The following is a 15,946-nucleotide window of genomic DNA, read 5'->3' on the forward strand; positions in this document are numbered from 1 at the left end:
CTTGATGACTTGGCTATATCAGGTCTGTACAGTCCGTTTAAAGATGTGTTCAAACAATTGATCTTTAATCTTTCCCTAATACCATTCCTTTTAATATTATTGAGTTATTTACAGTGGCGGCTCCTGATACCATTCTAAGTTGTTCTGCAAGAACTAGATCGTAAAAACGATATCAAACTTTTGTACAATTTATTATAACATCACACACCTCTAAAGCAGAAATTCTATGATCAAATTTACTGTTGCCTGGACTTCACTAATGATGTTATCAATATTATTTCGAACTTGAATATAGAGTCTCTTATTCCAATAGGTTCGATTTTTCTTTGCTGCAGTTGGTTAAGAAGTATATGAAAAAAAGTTAACCAAAAACCAAAGATCGAATCATTTGTATAGTGACTACAAGCCGTTGCTGTACTACAGACTGTGGTTGTGCCGAATTGATCTTCTATACATTATAGTGCTCACTCTTACACAATATTAATACTCCGTATATTAAAGTTGCAACGAGTTTGAGAGCAGTGGGGGATCACCATGTTCACAATTTTGTTCAACATTTCTACTCGTTAATCATGGAATATTCGATGTTGTTTAAATTGAATAAATCTGCTTCCGAAGCCCATCAAACAGTTTTAGAAAATTAAGGCAATGTTGCTCCAACAAATCCCAATCTTCAACGACTTAAAAGTTGTAATTCTGATATCAATGGTGAAGAACGGCCTGGAATACCGAAAAAGTTCGAAGGCATTATTGCACGCTTCCAGCCGTTTACATGCGAAAAAAGAAGAGTTTTCTGCAACATGTTACGACTAGCTGCAGAAACAAAATGAACAAAATTTTTGCTGCAAATATCTGCCGACGTATTGTTGCAATAAATACAAGCAATAGAGAGCAAATCCTCCTCTTATATGATAATGCACACGTAGCGTACTCGCCAGTGATTATCTCTCTATCACTTGTTCATATATATGCATTATAGCTTGGTTGCGAAAATAGGCCGATGACTAAATCGCTGCCAAACCAAAATAGTATCGCCATGTGGCCATAACTAAATCAGCGAGTCCGGAAACTAGAACTGTTTCTGTGAACAAATAACATAGATATAACTTTCAAATAGGAAGTACACACCAGTGAACGTACTAAAACAAAATATACAGCATATGCAACAAGACGAGATAAGTCAAGAAGAAATACAAGCTACGATAGTTAGTATTCAAAAGAACGGTGCTGAAATAAACATGGAAGCTATATACTGTCCATCAAGATATAAAATAGCACAGCAATACAGATATTTATTTTTAAAATTAGGCCCAAGGTTTATTATAGGAGGGGTCTTTAATGATAAACACACAGTCTAGGGTTCACGAGTAATAACACCATTTAATAACATCATTTAGGGCGCGAACCCACTGACTGGCCCAGCGACAGTAGTAAAGTACCGGACCTACTGGACTTTAACATCTTTATCATCTAATCACACTCCAATATTGTTAACACTAGGCGCGGCAATTCTGAAAAATAACAAAGAAGCCTAATCTTACTAACAAATTTACTAACTAGAAATCAGTTTAAACATAACACTCAAGGCTATAGACGATCTTGAGTTGCAAACCCCAAATATAATTGAACAAATTCGGCCTGCTGCAAAAAGCCTGCTCGAAGCTACCTTAATATCAAGAGAAAATCAGAATATGAGGTAAATTACCCCCCTGAAATTAGGAAATTGGTAAAGGAAAGACGAAAATCTAGAATAGTATGGCACAGAACCAGAAATGCTATACATAATACAATATTTAATAGAATTAGTAATCAGACAAATCAAAAATTAAAGTATATAAACAGAGTTGCATTGAGAAATATGGAATTTGCTATGAAAAGCAACTCGGAGATTTAAAAGACCAATAATTAGAGTACCGCCTATTTAAAATGATCAAAATGAATGGGTTCGATGCAACGATTAAAAAGCTTAATTATTCCTGAACATTTAGCTAACGTATTTCAACCGAATGTTATAGAATCACTACGATAACAAGATACAAATATATAAATCCTGTTTGTCAGCCCGATGTAGGCCGAAGGCTCTTGGAATTGATGACATTTCACCATTGTGACTGAAACCTGTTCCGAAAGGTCCAAAGGTTGCTCGAATGATTATGCTAAAAGAATTTGACAAACCAGCAGAATAAGTTGAATACAGGCCTATTTCGCTGCTACCTGCGATATTAAAATTGTTTAAGAAACTTCTGTTGAAATGCATTAAAATTTTTAAAGAAATACCAGATTTCCAGTTTGGATTTTGGAATCACTCAACACTTAAACCTATTTCGGCTGGAGTTCCACATAGTAGTGTCTTGGGGCCATTTTTATATATCCTCTATACTGTTGGTATCCCAAGAACAAAAGAAACAGTACTTGGAACATTTGCTGAAGACACTGTTATAATGGCAAACGATGTACCTCTGTCTAAGTCTATAGAAAAATTACAAGTAGCGATCAACAAGATCTACAACCTTAATTATATCACTTGATGGACGCCCGATTCCTCAAGCAGAATTAGCTAAATACCTTGGAATATATCTCAATAAACTGGAAACATCATGTGAGACAAAAAGCAGAGCAAATTAGACTCAAAATCAAGCAAATGTTCTAGTTTATCGGAAGATAACTTCAACTTGACCTAAAATCAAGGAGATCAATTTATCAGTCAATCGTAAACCTTATTTTTACCTATAGTGAGCAAATATGGGGTTGCACTAAAACATCAAATCAACTAGTAACCCAACGCACCCAAAACAAAGTTCTACGGTTAAATATCAATGCTTATCACTACGTAACCAACGAAGAACTGCACCATGATCTTGGAATCAAATGGATACACGAAGTGATCGAAGATTTCGCCCTAAAATATGAAACAAGGTTTCTAAATTACAGCAATGTGGAAGCAATACAGCTACTGGACAACACGCAAGAAATCAGAAGATTGAAGCCAACCAAACTACGTGAACTAGTTTAGTGTGTATGTGTACTTTTAACATTAGTTTAAGTAGATTAATTTTATTCTAATTTGGGAAATACATACTGAATACGTACAACAGAACTGTAGTAACCAATTAATCTGTGAATTAAGATTGTACTAAGCATATCGAATGTGAGATGTAATTAATAAAAATAATCTTTAATATATTGTGCCGCTTTTTACTCAATAGACGCCCTTTTAAAGTGAACAAATGACCAGAATCTATGCAAGCACTTAACAAAAACATCCGATATATATTTTGTTAAAACATCTGTTCAAATGCTAATAAATCTTCCATGAAATTTTTTCGCATTTAATAGATATTAATTGGTTGAGATTTTTACCTATAGTGAGCAAATATTCACAAAAACATCAAAGCAACTAGTAACCCAACGCACCCAAAACAAAGTTCTACGATTAATTATCAATGCTTATCACTACGTAACCAACGAAGAACAGCACAAGATCTTGGAATCAAATGGATACACGAAGTGATCGAAGATTTCGCCCTAAAACATGAAACAAGGTTTCTAAATTACAGCAATGTGGAAGCAAAACAGCTACTGGACAACACGCAAGAAATCAGAAGATTGAAGCCAACCAAACCGCGTGAACTGGTTCAATGTATAAGTTTATTTTTAATTTAACTGTTAAATGCCCTTTTAAAGTGATCAAATGATCAGAATCTATGCAAGCACTTAACAAAAACATCCGATATATATTTTTTTAAAACATCTGTTCAAATGCTAATAAATCTTCCATGAAATTTTTTCGCATTTAATAGATATTAATTGGTTGAGATTTTTACCTATAGTGAGCAAATATTCACAAAAACATCAAAGCAACTAGTAACCCAACGCACCCAAAACAAAGTTCTACGATTAATTATCAATGCTTATCACTACGTAACCAACGAAGAGCTGCACCATCATCTTGGAATCAAATGGATACACGAAGTGATCGAAGATTTCGCCCTAAAATATGAAACAAGGTTTCTAAATTACAGCAATGTGGAAGCAATACAGCTACTGGACAACACGCAAGAAATCAGAAGATTGAAGCCAACCAAGCCAAGTGAACTGGTTCAATGTATAAGTTTGTTTTTAATTTCAACTTTTAAACGCCCTTTTAAAGCGACCAAATGATCAGAATCTATGCAAGCACTTAACAAAAACATCCGATATATATTTTGTTAAAACATCTGTTCAAATGCTAATAAATCTTCCATGAAATTTTTTCGCATTTAATAGATATTAATTGGTTGAGATTTTTCCGAATAAGTTGATAAGTTTATGTAACAACCATTAATTAAACCAATAAAGTCGTTGTAATTAATTATATACCATAGAAAATTGCTCCCGATAGCGTTTTTCTAACTAATTTACGGTCGGCCATAACCAAGAAGGTTGCAGCATCCTGAATAATACAATATTGGCAATATTTGAAAATCAATTGATGCAGAAAATTGCGGTTATTTAAGTGTCGATAACTTTTATGCTAATTATAGTTCTAATATGATTGGTGAAAGAAAATTATTACGTTTTAGTTACATGGTTTTGTTTCAAAAATTTATGTTATATAAAGTTGGTTTATTGAATATGGTTCCAATTTTATTTCATTTATAAAAAATATCTGTTAAAAGTTATAGTTGTTTTATTAACAGCTATACAATGTTATAATCTATATAAATAAACTTGAATAGTTCAAATACATATTAATACTGTACATAACTTCAGAAATACCGCGCTAAATCGAATAATTGTGACCTTTAATTGTTTCCTCTTTCATCACACTGTCTTGGTATTTGCCAGCAATGAATCATAAAGCAACATTCATAAAGTTTTGTTCAGTCACTATCTCTTTCAGAAATACTAATCAAATAAGTTATTTAGCTATTTATTTCTAATCCATCAAAAACTTGCTTACCATTCCACCATTTGTCAGTTCCTTCTTCAATGTGTCTGATCGAGCTCATCCAAACCGAAGGTGTTATTGTTGACAATGGTTCTTTCCATAAATTCAGACAGTTCTGTTTTGAATATCCTTTTGGCCCTGAACATCTATTGTAATAATTCTTTGCGATACCCCATATCAACTCAATTGGATTAAATATGTAGTGATATGGAGGAAGGCATAATATTCTGTGGCCATAAAGTTCAGCAATCGGATCTACTATGTATCTTTTCTCAGGCTTATTCCTAAAACAGTAAATTACATACAATACAATTAAATATTTCATTTATATTCGCCAACTAACAGCTTGCATTAGTTCATTCTTTAACATAATTTCTACAAAACTTATTTTTTATACTTTAAGCCATTCCTTAATTACAGCCTTTCTTGATATACTTGTTGGGATCTTCTCGACCAGTGTAGTATGATATGGTGAATTTTCCATAACAATAACTGACGGTTGCTCCAAGTTCTTTAAAGGCTAATTTTCAAACTACTGCAAAATCATGTTATAGTTAATTTCTTCATGGTAGTCACCCTTGGATTTAGAGAAACACTAATTCTGCACCAGAAATAAAACCTTTCCTGCTTCCAGCATGATGAATCATATTTGTGCAATGAATTGTTAATAAATGTTATGACTAACAAAACTTAATCGTTAGTTATTCCAACGTTTACCTTTTCTCATGAACTTCTGTTGTCTTTACATAATATTTATTATCATCTTGCCATGAGTGACCCAATGTACCATTCTGAAATATCCATGTCTTATCTAAATATACAAAATGATATAATAATTCTTCTTTGATATAATTATATGCGTTTAAAAACTGTATTCTTTTAAAAGCAATATCTGGCAGTGAAAAAACTACTTACCGTTGTTATATATTTCGTATATTTGAACTCTGATATCAAGAGATTTCAAGAGATATCAAGATATTTTGAGATATTTTAGTGGCCTCACCTATAATAGAATGCAGTGCAGCAGCAATATGCTATAAACTATTTTCAATAAAAACCGCGGCGGTTTGAAATTTATTAAAACAAAGCGTTAAAACATCGTTTGCCGATTTATTACCCCTAATTATAATATATTGAAGGACTTTGCAAGACGTTTGACAAACGGACGACTTCTGTTGGCTCATTCGGTTACATATTCGAACTTGTCAAACAACATTCTATCTCTTTTTAAATACAATAAAATGGGAAGAAAAATATTGTCTGACTGTAAAACGAATTTACAACTTTCGACAGTCACATATTGATGACGTACGTCACTACTGTTTTGAATAGACTATATACATAGAGTAATAGAGATAAATAAAAAAACATTTTTTTTCTGAAATAAATTTATTAAATTAAATTCAATTAAATATACATATAAATATAATATTTAAAAATAAATAAATATAAATTTATAATGTAAATTTATCTACAAAATATAAACATAATATAAAAATAAATATATCTATAAAATATAAATATTATATACATATATATAAAACTGTAAGCAAAAAACGTTGGTGCATTGCAAATCAAAATTATCTCATCCATCTCTCCGTTAGTACTTTTAATATTTTATCCGAAAGATCATTATGGAATGTACAATTGAAGGGTTTTAAATTTACTTTTTTAAACATTTGATAAAAATTTTGTTATGTTATCGACGTGGTAAAATCGCTGAATAAAATAAGACATAGCTCAAAGACCTACTGACAGTATAATAAAACAATTTTGTTAGAGTCTGGGGCGCGAGATATTGTCTTGCCTCTATAAAATCAGTCTCAATTTCTGAGTCTACTGATTTATTCATAATTGTATGTAAACAAAAATCACACTTAATTTATTTTTAAAAAGTTTTACTAAATAACTTGAGATGTACACTACGGTACAACGTAAAACATTGTTTGCTCTTATAGGAACATCTGGACTGAAGTTATAGAGTCAAGGAATTAAAGTAAGAATGAGCAGAAAGGGGGATACTGGCTGAAGTTTATTCAAATGTCGATGATACTTGCTTCAAACACTTTGGCTGTGGGCCTGGAACGATGGAAATAGGCTCTACAAATATACTAAGACAGTTTATAAATTAATGGCAACAATTATGAACAAAAATGTGACTGACCTTCTATATAATTTTGATTTTGATCCACTTCCATTTGTACATATTCTGGGCTCGTGGTATTATTTTCACCATCACTAAATTGTTCATAAGTACTTAAAGGAAAGTTTAAATGTATCACAAAAATGTCTCACATGGTAACGATCATAAATCTGTTTCATGTTTAACCCAACCAGTTTAGGATTTTTAATGTTTTCTACTCATTTCTTGAAGATCCCTTTTTTAACGGAAAACGATTATGCATTTTCTCACTATCTGTGCACCCGGGCGCACAAGACATCCTAGAACGGGAATGCATTTCAACTACCGACTTGTATATAGTAATAAAATAAAATAATAATTTAATGTATAAACGTTATAAAAAGCTAACCACACTGTTCTCAATATAGGGCACATTGAAAGTGGCGTGAAAAATAAACAAACCATAGAACGAAATGAACCAATGAGATTCCGTCGCGGCTCTTAGCATAGCGAATTAAACAAGTAATATGTTAAACGTAGCGACTTCTATATGTTGGACGTCGCAAGACATTTCGCCAAAATTTCCTATGAAGTTAAATCTCTATTTCTCTGTGACTATATATACGAATTATTATGGAATATTTTATAGGCATTTAGTTATTAACATTTATAACTCTCTATATTCGTAGTTTTAAAAACGATAAATTGGTTACCGTTCAATTAAGGAGCAATCGCTACAAAACGGCTTATAACCCAGTTACATTAAAAGGAATTAATTAACGCGAAACAGTGATTCGAAAGCACCGTATAAAGAAACGCCTGAATACATCTATTACCCTAATGTTTACAATAAAACAGCGCAATGGCAGAGTGTTAAACAACTATTTGACGTAAATATGGCCGGATCAAAATCGACCAAGAGAACGACGCCGTGAAAGACTACGCCGTCAGAATACGTTTCGATTTATTTCAATTATTACCGCGCAAATTATCGCGATACTGGTTATACGACTGGAAGTGCCTTATAATGAGCAATCAAAAGTTCTCTTTTTGAAATTTATGGCAAATGAGTTCTTTGGGTGATGATGTTGCCGAAGCGGGCCGGCTAGACGGTCCTGGTAAGCCGATATTATCGATGGTTTTTTCGTAATTGGTATTATGGTTAGAACGGAATCGATTATTGTCTTTTCTTTTCAGGTCGCTGATTGGACGAAATATTTTGAATATTATAATTGGGACAAAGTACAATCAGTCCAGTGGGACATTCGTATCAGTTGAACTGTATCGAATGGGATATGTATTGATTTTAAAAATACAAGTCTATTTGGTATCTTAACAGGTCAATTGAAAAATCCCAGGCCTACCATATTAAAACACATTTTTTTGAAAAAATTAGTTTTCAACATAATTCCGTTCAAGGGTGATACACTGATTATAGCGACCCTCCAACTTTTCGATACCATTTTTGTAGTACGATTTGTCCTTTACTTCAAAATAAGCCACAGTTTGGGCAATCACCTCTTCATTTGACGAAAATTTCTTCACAGTGAGCATTCTTCTGAGGTCTGCGAACAGGAAATAGTCTCTGGTGGCCAGATCTCGAGAATACGGTGGATGAGGAAGCAATTCGAAGCCCAATTCATGGATTTTTGCCATCGTTTTCACTGACTTGTGAAACGGTGCATTGTCTTGGTGAAGCAGCACTTTCTGTTTCTTCAAATGCGGTCGTTTTTCAGTGATTTAGTCCTTCAAACGGTCCAATAACGCTATGTAATAGTCGTTGTTGATGGTTCTTCCTTTTTCAAGGTAGTCAGTGAAAATTATTCCATGTGCATCTCAAAATACAGACGCCATAAACTTGCCAGCCGACTGTTGCGTTTTCCCACGCTTTGGAGCGGGTTCATCGTGTGCAGTCCACTCGGATGACTGTCGATTGGACTTGGGAGTTAAATGATGGATCCATGTTTCATCCATTGTCACATATCAATGCAAAAACTCAGCTTTCGAGCTTTCTCATACCTAATTATTCGTGAATGATATGATGTACACGTTCATTTGATATCTTTAGAGTGTATGCTATTTCATTCAATTTCAATGTAGAGTCATTCAAAATCATTTTGTGAATTTTTTAAATGTTTTCGTCGGTAACAACCTCTTTTGGGTGTCCACTGCATTCACTGTCTTCGGCGCTCATTTCACCACGTCTAAATTTAGCATACCAATCCTTGATGGTTGATTTTCCAGGGACACTCGGAATCAAGCCAAGTTTTTGCTTCAACTGTATTTTTTTCCTTCGAAAAGCAATATTTTATCAACATGGGAAATTCCTTTTTATCCATTTTTTCACGATAAAAAAGTTCCTTCACTCAAAATGCTGTAATTCACAAACTAATGATCCGATAGCTATCAAATTTATACACGCATCTTTTAATGGTTAGGGTCAACTAAGAAACATACGGATTTAATTCTAGAAGCGCCATCTATGTGCTAGTCATTCAATTTACCTATTACATAATCTAACTCAATCAATGAATACCATCTAAAAACATTAATGCCTCTACAAAATAATCCCAGATTTAGCTATGAAACCGAACCTAATTAGAACAAATCACGTTACATATCAACGTACGACAAAAGAAAATAGACGCACAGACAACGAAAGGAAACGTACAAAAACAAAAGAAGAACCGAACCCAGCTTCTGTTTCATGGAAATGAATTAATTGGACCGAAGACGTCCGGTAGATCGTCGACAAATAGACGGACAGCTCATATAAGGCCTAATCGTTCTGTGTTGTTGCTAAACCGTTCGGTATGGCCGATAACTCGTTGTTCCTCGGGGCCCGTCCTGCCTGTACCGATGTTAACAACGACGCTTTCATACGAAAACGGCCAGAAAGACAACCGATTTATAATTGACGCAATTGGAAAACGACTTAATAACTTACTATGGTTATTATAAGATCGTTAGTTGTCGCTGGACTATAAATCAGACACGCGTCACCTTTTCGCGCATTCGTTTTCTATTGCATCTGGATGTTTTAATAATTTAGTTGTTTGATTTATCGATAACATGCGTATTTCTATTTGAGAACGTTGAAATACATACCATACTCGATCAAAATCTTCTGAGATATCCAAAAATATTGCAAGGTGGTATTTCTTTTGCTCAAATGCCTTTTCAACAATTGTTTCTACTCTATGCACTTAGTCGATTATCAGTGATGATTTCGAAAACTGACAATCTGGTACTTTTATAAATTGTTTAATACATTTTAACAACAGTTTCTCGAATAATTTTGATATCGCAGGTAACAGCGATATAGACCTGTAAGATCCAACCTGTTCTGTCGGTTTGTCAGGCTTTTTAAGTAAAATTATTCGTACAAACATAAGACATTAAGTGCTTCAGTTTCAAACAAGCATATTCAATGCATGTCAACATGATGATTGCTTTTCGTGGCAGCTTTTTCAATAACCTATGTAAAATATCATCAATTCCAGAAGCCTTTTTAGGTTAATTTTTGTGATAACTTCCATTGAAAAAATCAATTTTACAGCTACATCGGCTTGATAAAAAGGATTTGCATCTATTGTAGATTCTATATCATTCGGTTGGAGTACGTTAGCTAAATATTCTACAAATAATTCAGCTTTTTCATCGTTGCGTCGAACCCATTCATTCGACCATTTTTAATAGGCGGTACTCGAATAATTGGTCTTTTAAATCTCCGAGTTGCTTTCATAGCGAGTAATCTTTGTCTGTTTTCGGGCTTAATTCACTTATATATTTTGCTAAGTAACTCTGTTATATTCTTTAATCTTTTGATTTTTTGTCTATTTGTATATCTAGACGACAAAAATGAAAATCGAAAAAGACAACCAAAGTTAATGCAAAAAGGAAAAAAAAATTGATTAGGTTCTATTAATCATAATATTTACTTGTTATATCATATCTGTTAGTCATAATATATAATAGTTCACTGCAAATATGTTATTCTTTATGCTGAAAATAAGAATGATTTTATTCCTGGAGCAGAATGAATATTTTCCTTCAAGTCAAAGGGCGACTATCATAGAAAAATAAACTTTAAAATATACATGGTCTTGTTTTGATTTGAAAATCATCTATTAAAGAATTTGGGGGAACTATCAGACAAAGGCTGTAATTAAGAAATGACTTTTTGCAAAATATATAAGAAGCTTTGAAGAGGTCATGTTAAACAGTGAAGTACTCCAAATTGAAGTACGTAAAAGTACTCTAAATACTCTAAATTGTAATTGAATATAAATGGAATATTTAATTGCATTTCAGGCAATTTACTTTTTTTAATAGGCTTGGAAAAAGATACACTGTACCAATATGATGGCTGACCAATATGGCAACAGATACTAATATCCCTATCACAAGATAGGGATATCCAATCAAATTGATACGGAGAATGGCAAGAAATTACTGCAGTGAACATGGAAATCGAAAAGGATATACAAGCAAGAATACGCAATTATTTAGATGTGGGAAGAAGCATTATCTACAATAACCCCTTTAGTCTGAATGAACTCCATAAGACACACCGAAGAAGTTGACAAGTGATGGAATATTGAATACGTATTTGATAGATTGGCAATTAACAGTTTAGTTACTGACTTGAACAGTAACTCGGAAAGTGAGAGTGACTAAATAAAACTTTTGGGATGTGGGATTATGATGCAATGCTGATAATTACCAAGACAAGGTAATGAAAATGGAAATAACTAAAGATGAGTATATAATTAATATAGGATAACTGTAGAAAATCGTAATATCGATGGTAATACTCCAACGAAAATCCCATCTACCTCCATTCCTCAGTACCCCAAAACCTTTAGTGTATGCAACTCTAGCTTCTAGATAGAAAAAAATTGACTCTGGTCTCCCAGATGCAAGAACCTTCCAGGTAGTGAACTAAGGGATATGTTAGTCAATTCCATCCAGTTCCAGATGCTGTATTGTACAGATATCTGTACTTAGCCATAGATAGAAAATAAGGAACCTGATTAAAGATCCAGGAGTTTGGCCTGTGAAGTTCGACGCTTTTGAGAGTAGTAAAACAAACAGTAGAAATCGGTAAAAAAAACATTTGTCAAGGGATGACTTTAATGATTCTCAACATACATCCGTAATAGTTGCATGTTTTTGTTGTCAAAAACACAAACAACAACTTATATGACCAAAATAAGTTGGAGATAATACATTTTTCAAAACTTTTTGGACAAAAATCCAACTCAAAATCTCAAAGAACTTTCAGGCAGCTAATTAATGTTTCCACGCCTTTAAATAGAAAATGGATCTACTACGACAATCTCAAGTACAAAATATTATGGGTTAGTTCAGAAAAGCCATACAGAGTGTAATTAGTAAAATGCAGTGCATTATGAGCTACTAAAACTTAATGAAACTGTTACTGCTATCTGTTGATATCAATTCAACAAATTTAACGACGTATTATTCAAAAAAGGCTAGCAATAACGACTTTTACGACAATTTAACGATGTTAAATAAAATTATTCTCTTGTCTGAAAACACACGGTCACATTTTGCAAAAATATACGCAAGAAGGATACACTTTTACTCCTCGAATAGGAGGTTTTACAACACCCAGTATATATACCAGACATTGCACCTTCTGGTATTTAACCAAATCGATGCAGCAGGGCTTAGCTGACACACGGTGTCGAAATATTGAAAAAGTATAAATAATGATCGATACTTGGATTGCTACCAAACCAAAATCGTTATTTTATCACGGTATTACCATCCTACAAAATGGATGGGAAAAATTTGCTGTAAAAATATTCTGTAATTAAAAATTATTAATAACTAAAATTAGTGCTATATTTATTATGAATTCTTTCATAAGCTTTCAACAGAAATATTCTTTGAGTGATATGCGTCACTTTCTTAAAACTATATATCTCGTTTATTTTACAGGTCAGATCTAAGAACTCCTCGTTCTTCACTATGAAAATAAACATTTTCATACAACGTTTACTCTTACACGTTTTCATAAATCCTAAAAAAACGTTTAGAATCCTTACCATATATTTTCATGATTTCTTTTTGTTATATTACAAAAGTTCAGTTTCAGTAACCCAGTTATAAGAAACAAAAAGTTTACCAACGCAGAATATCAAATTGTTACTTTTATTTACACAATCTCATATTAATTCAATAAATAATTAATTGAAAAATTTATAAATAACACAGGCCAAAACAAAAAACTGATGTATAGAAAGACCACTATATAAATTCCTATCCTTTTTGAAATAATTTGGGATATAGTTTATAGTCCTTTTTTTCTTCCTAATAACTTCCTGCACCACACTAATTATTATTTAAAATTAACACATAACAAAAAAAAATTGTCATTAAAACTAGAAAAAATCCTAGAGGAAATTCTAAAAATATAAAATAAATACGAAAATAATTACGGTTATTATCCGATCATATATGTAACTAGTTGTATCTATCTAAGAGAATTCTTAGAAAATAACCAAAAACATATATATATACACATATATATATATATATATATATATATATATATATATATATATATATATATATGGAGCTATTTTATGTCGAGAAAATTATGGTGAAGTTAAATAAACGATTTTATATATATTTTAAAACTCGAGTAGTTAATAGTAAATCATTAAAAAATTTAACAAATCAACTATTACTGCAATCAACTGATACCAATTGAACAAATTTAACGACATATTATTCAAAAAAAATGCAGCAATAACGACTCACAAATTAACGAGGTTAAATAAAATAATCTTCTTGCGTGAAAACACTCGGCCTTATTTTTTAAAAATATACGCAAGGATACACTTCCAAGGATACGCCTCTAATAAGAGGTTTTACAACACCCAGCATACTTACCAGACATAGCACTTTCTGATACTTATCCAAATCGATGCAGCAGGGCTTAGACGACACACGGTGTCGAAATGTTGAAAAAGTATAAAAATGGATCGATACTTGGATTGCTACCAAACCAAAATCGTTATTTCATCACGGTATCACCATCTTACCAAAAAATTTGGAAAAATCTGCAAAGAATGAAGAAAAATATTATGTGATTAAAAATTAGTAAAAACTAAAATTGGTGCTATTATTTATTATGAATTCCTACATAAGCTTTCAACAGGAATATTCTTTGAGTGATATGCGTCACTTGCTTAAAACTATTTATCTCGGTCATTTTACAGGTCAGAACTAAGAACTCCTCGTTCTTCACTATGAAAATAAACATTTTCATACAACGTTTACTCTTACACGTTTTCATAAATCCTAAAAAAACGTTTAGAATCCTTACCATATATTTTCATGATTTCTTTTTGTTATATTACAAAAGCTTAGTTTCAGTAACCCAATTATAAGAAACAGAAAGTTTACCAACGCAGAATATCAAATTATAACTTTTATTTACACAATCTAATATTAATTCCATAAATAGTTAATTGAAAAATTTATAAATAATACAGGCCAAAACAAAAAACTGATGCATAGAGAGACCACTATATAATTTCCTATCCATTTTGAAATTATTTGGTATATAGTTTATAGTCCTTTATTTAACTTCCTGCACCACACTAATTATTATCTAAAATTAACACATAACAAAAAAAATTGTCATTAAAACTAGAAAAAATCCTAGAGGAAATTCTAAAAATATAAAATAAATACGAAAATAATTACGGTTATTATCCGATCATATATGTAACTAGTTGTATCTATCTGAGAGAATTCTTAGAAAATAACTAAGAATATGGAGCTATTTTATGTCCAGAAAATTATGGTGAAGTTAAATAAACGATTTTATATATATATTAAAACTCGAGTAGTTAATAGTAAATCATTAAAAAATTTAACAAATCAACTATTACTGCAATCAACTGATATCAATTGAACAAATTTAACGACATATTATTCAAAAAAGGTCAGCAATAACGACTAAGAAATTAACGAGGTTAAATAAAATAATCTTCTTGCGTGAAAACATTCGGCGATATTTTGTAAAAATATACGCAAGGATACACTTCCACGGATACGCCTCTAATAGGAGGTTTTACAACACCCAGCATACTTACCAGACATAGCACTTTCTGATACTTAGCCAAATCGATGCAGCAGGGCTTAGACGACACACGGTGTCGAAATGTTGAAAAAGTATAAAAATGGATCGATACTTGGATTGCTACCAAACCAAAATCGTTATTTCATCACGGTATCACCATCTTACCAAAAAATTTGGAAAAATCTGCAAAGAATGAAGAAAAATATTATGTGATTAAAAATTAGTAAAAACTAAAATTGGTGCTATTATTTATTATGAATTCCTACATAAGCTTTCAACAGGAATATTCTTTGAGTGATATGAGTCACTTGCTTAAAACTATTTATCTCGGTCATTTTACAGGTCAGAACTAAGAACTCCTCGTTCTTCACTATGAAAATAAACATTTTCATACAACGTTTACTCTTACACGTTTTCATAAATCCTAAAAAAACGTTTAGAATCCTTACCATATATTTTCATGATTTCTTTTTGTTATATTATAAAAGTTTAGTTTCAGTAACCCAATTATAAGAAACAGAAAGTTTACCAACGCAGAATATCAAATTATAACTTTTATTTACACAATCTAATATTATTTCGATAAATAGTTAATTGAAAAATGTATAAATAATACAGGCCAAAACAAAAAACTGATGCATAGAGAGACCACTATATAATTTCCTATCCATTTTGAAATAATTTGGTATATAGTTTATAGTCGTTTATTTAACTTCCTGCACCACACTAATTATTATCTAAAATTAACACATAACAAAAAAAATTGTCA

The 15,946-nt window shown here is 31.9% G+C and overlaps 1 long non-coding RNA gene across 1 annotated transcript; it reads right to left on the reverse strand.

Annotated features, from left to right (window-relative positions):
- Positions 1-7,002: 7,002 nt before the first annotated feature.
- Positions 7,003-7,318, reverse strand: LOC143190936 (uncharacterized). The gene is made up of 3 exons (XR_013004356.1): positions 7,226-7,318; positions 7,095-7,168; positions 7,003-7,030 (listed from the first exon to the last, which is right to left on the reverse strand). It is a non-coding gene; the product is annotated as an uncharacterized LOC143190936 (long non-coding RNA).
- Between the last annotated feature and the right edge of the window lie 8,628 nt (positions 7,319-15,946).

The sequence above is a fragment of the Rhynchophorus ferrugineus genome, unplaced genomic scaffold (genome assembly GCF_030347505.1).
Source record: "Rhynchophorus ferrugineus isolate W39M unplaced genomic scaffold, kcgeb_rfMv2 rfM2, whole genome shotgun sequence".
Lineage (NCBI taxonomy): Eukaryota > Metazoa > Arthropoda > Insecta > Coleoptera > Curculionidae > Rhynchophorus > Rhynchophorus ferrugineus.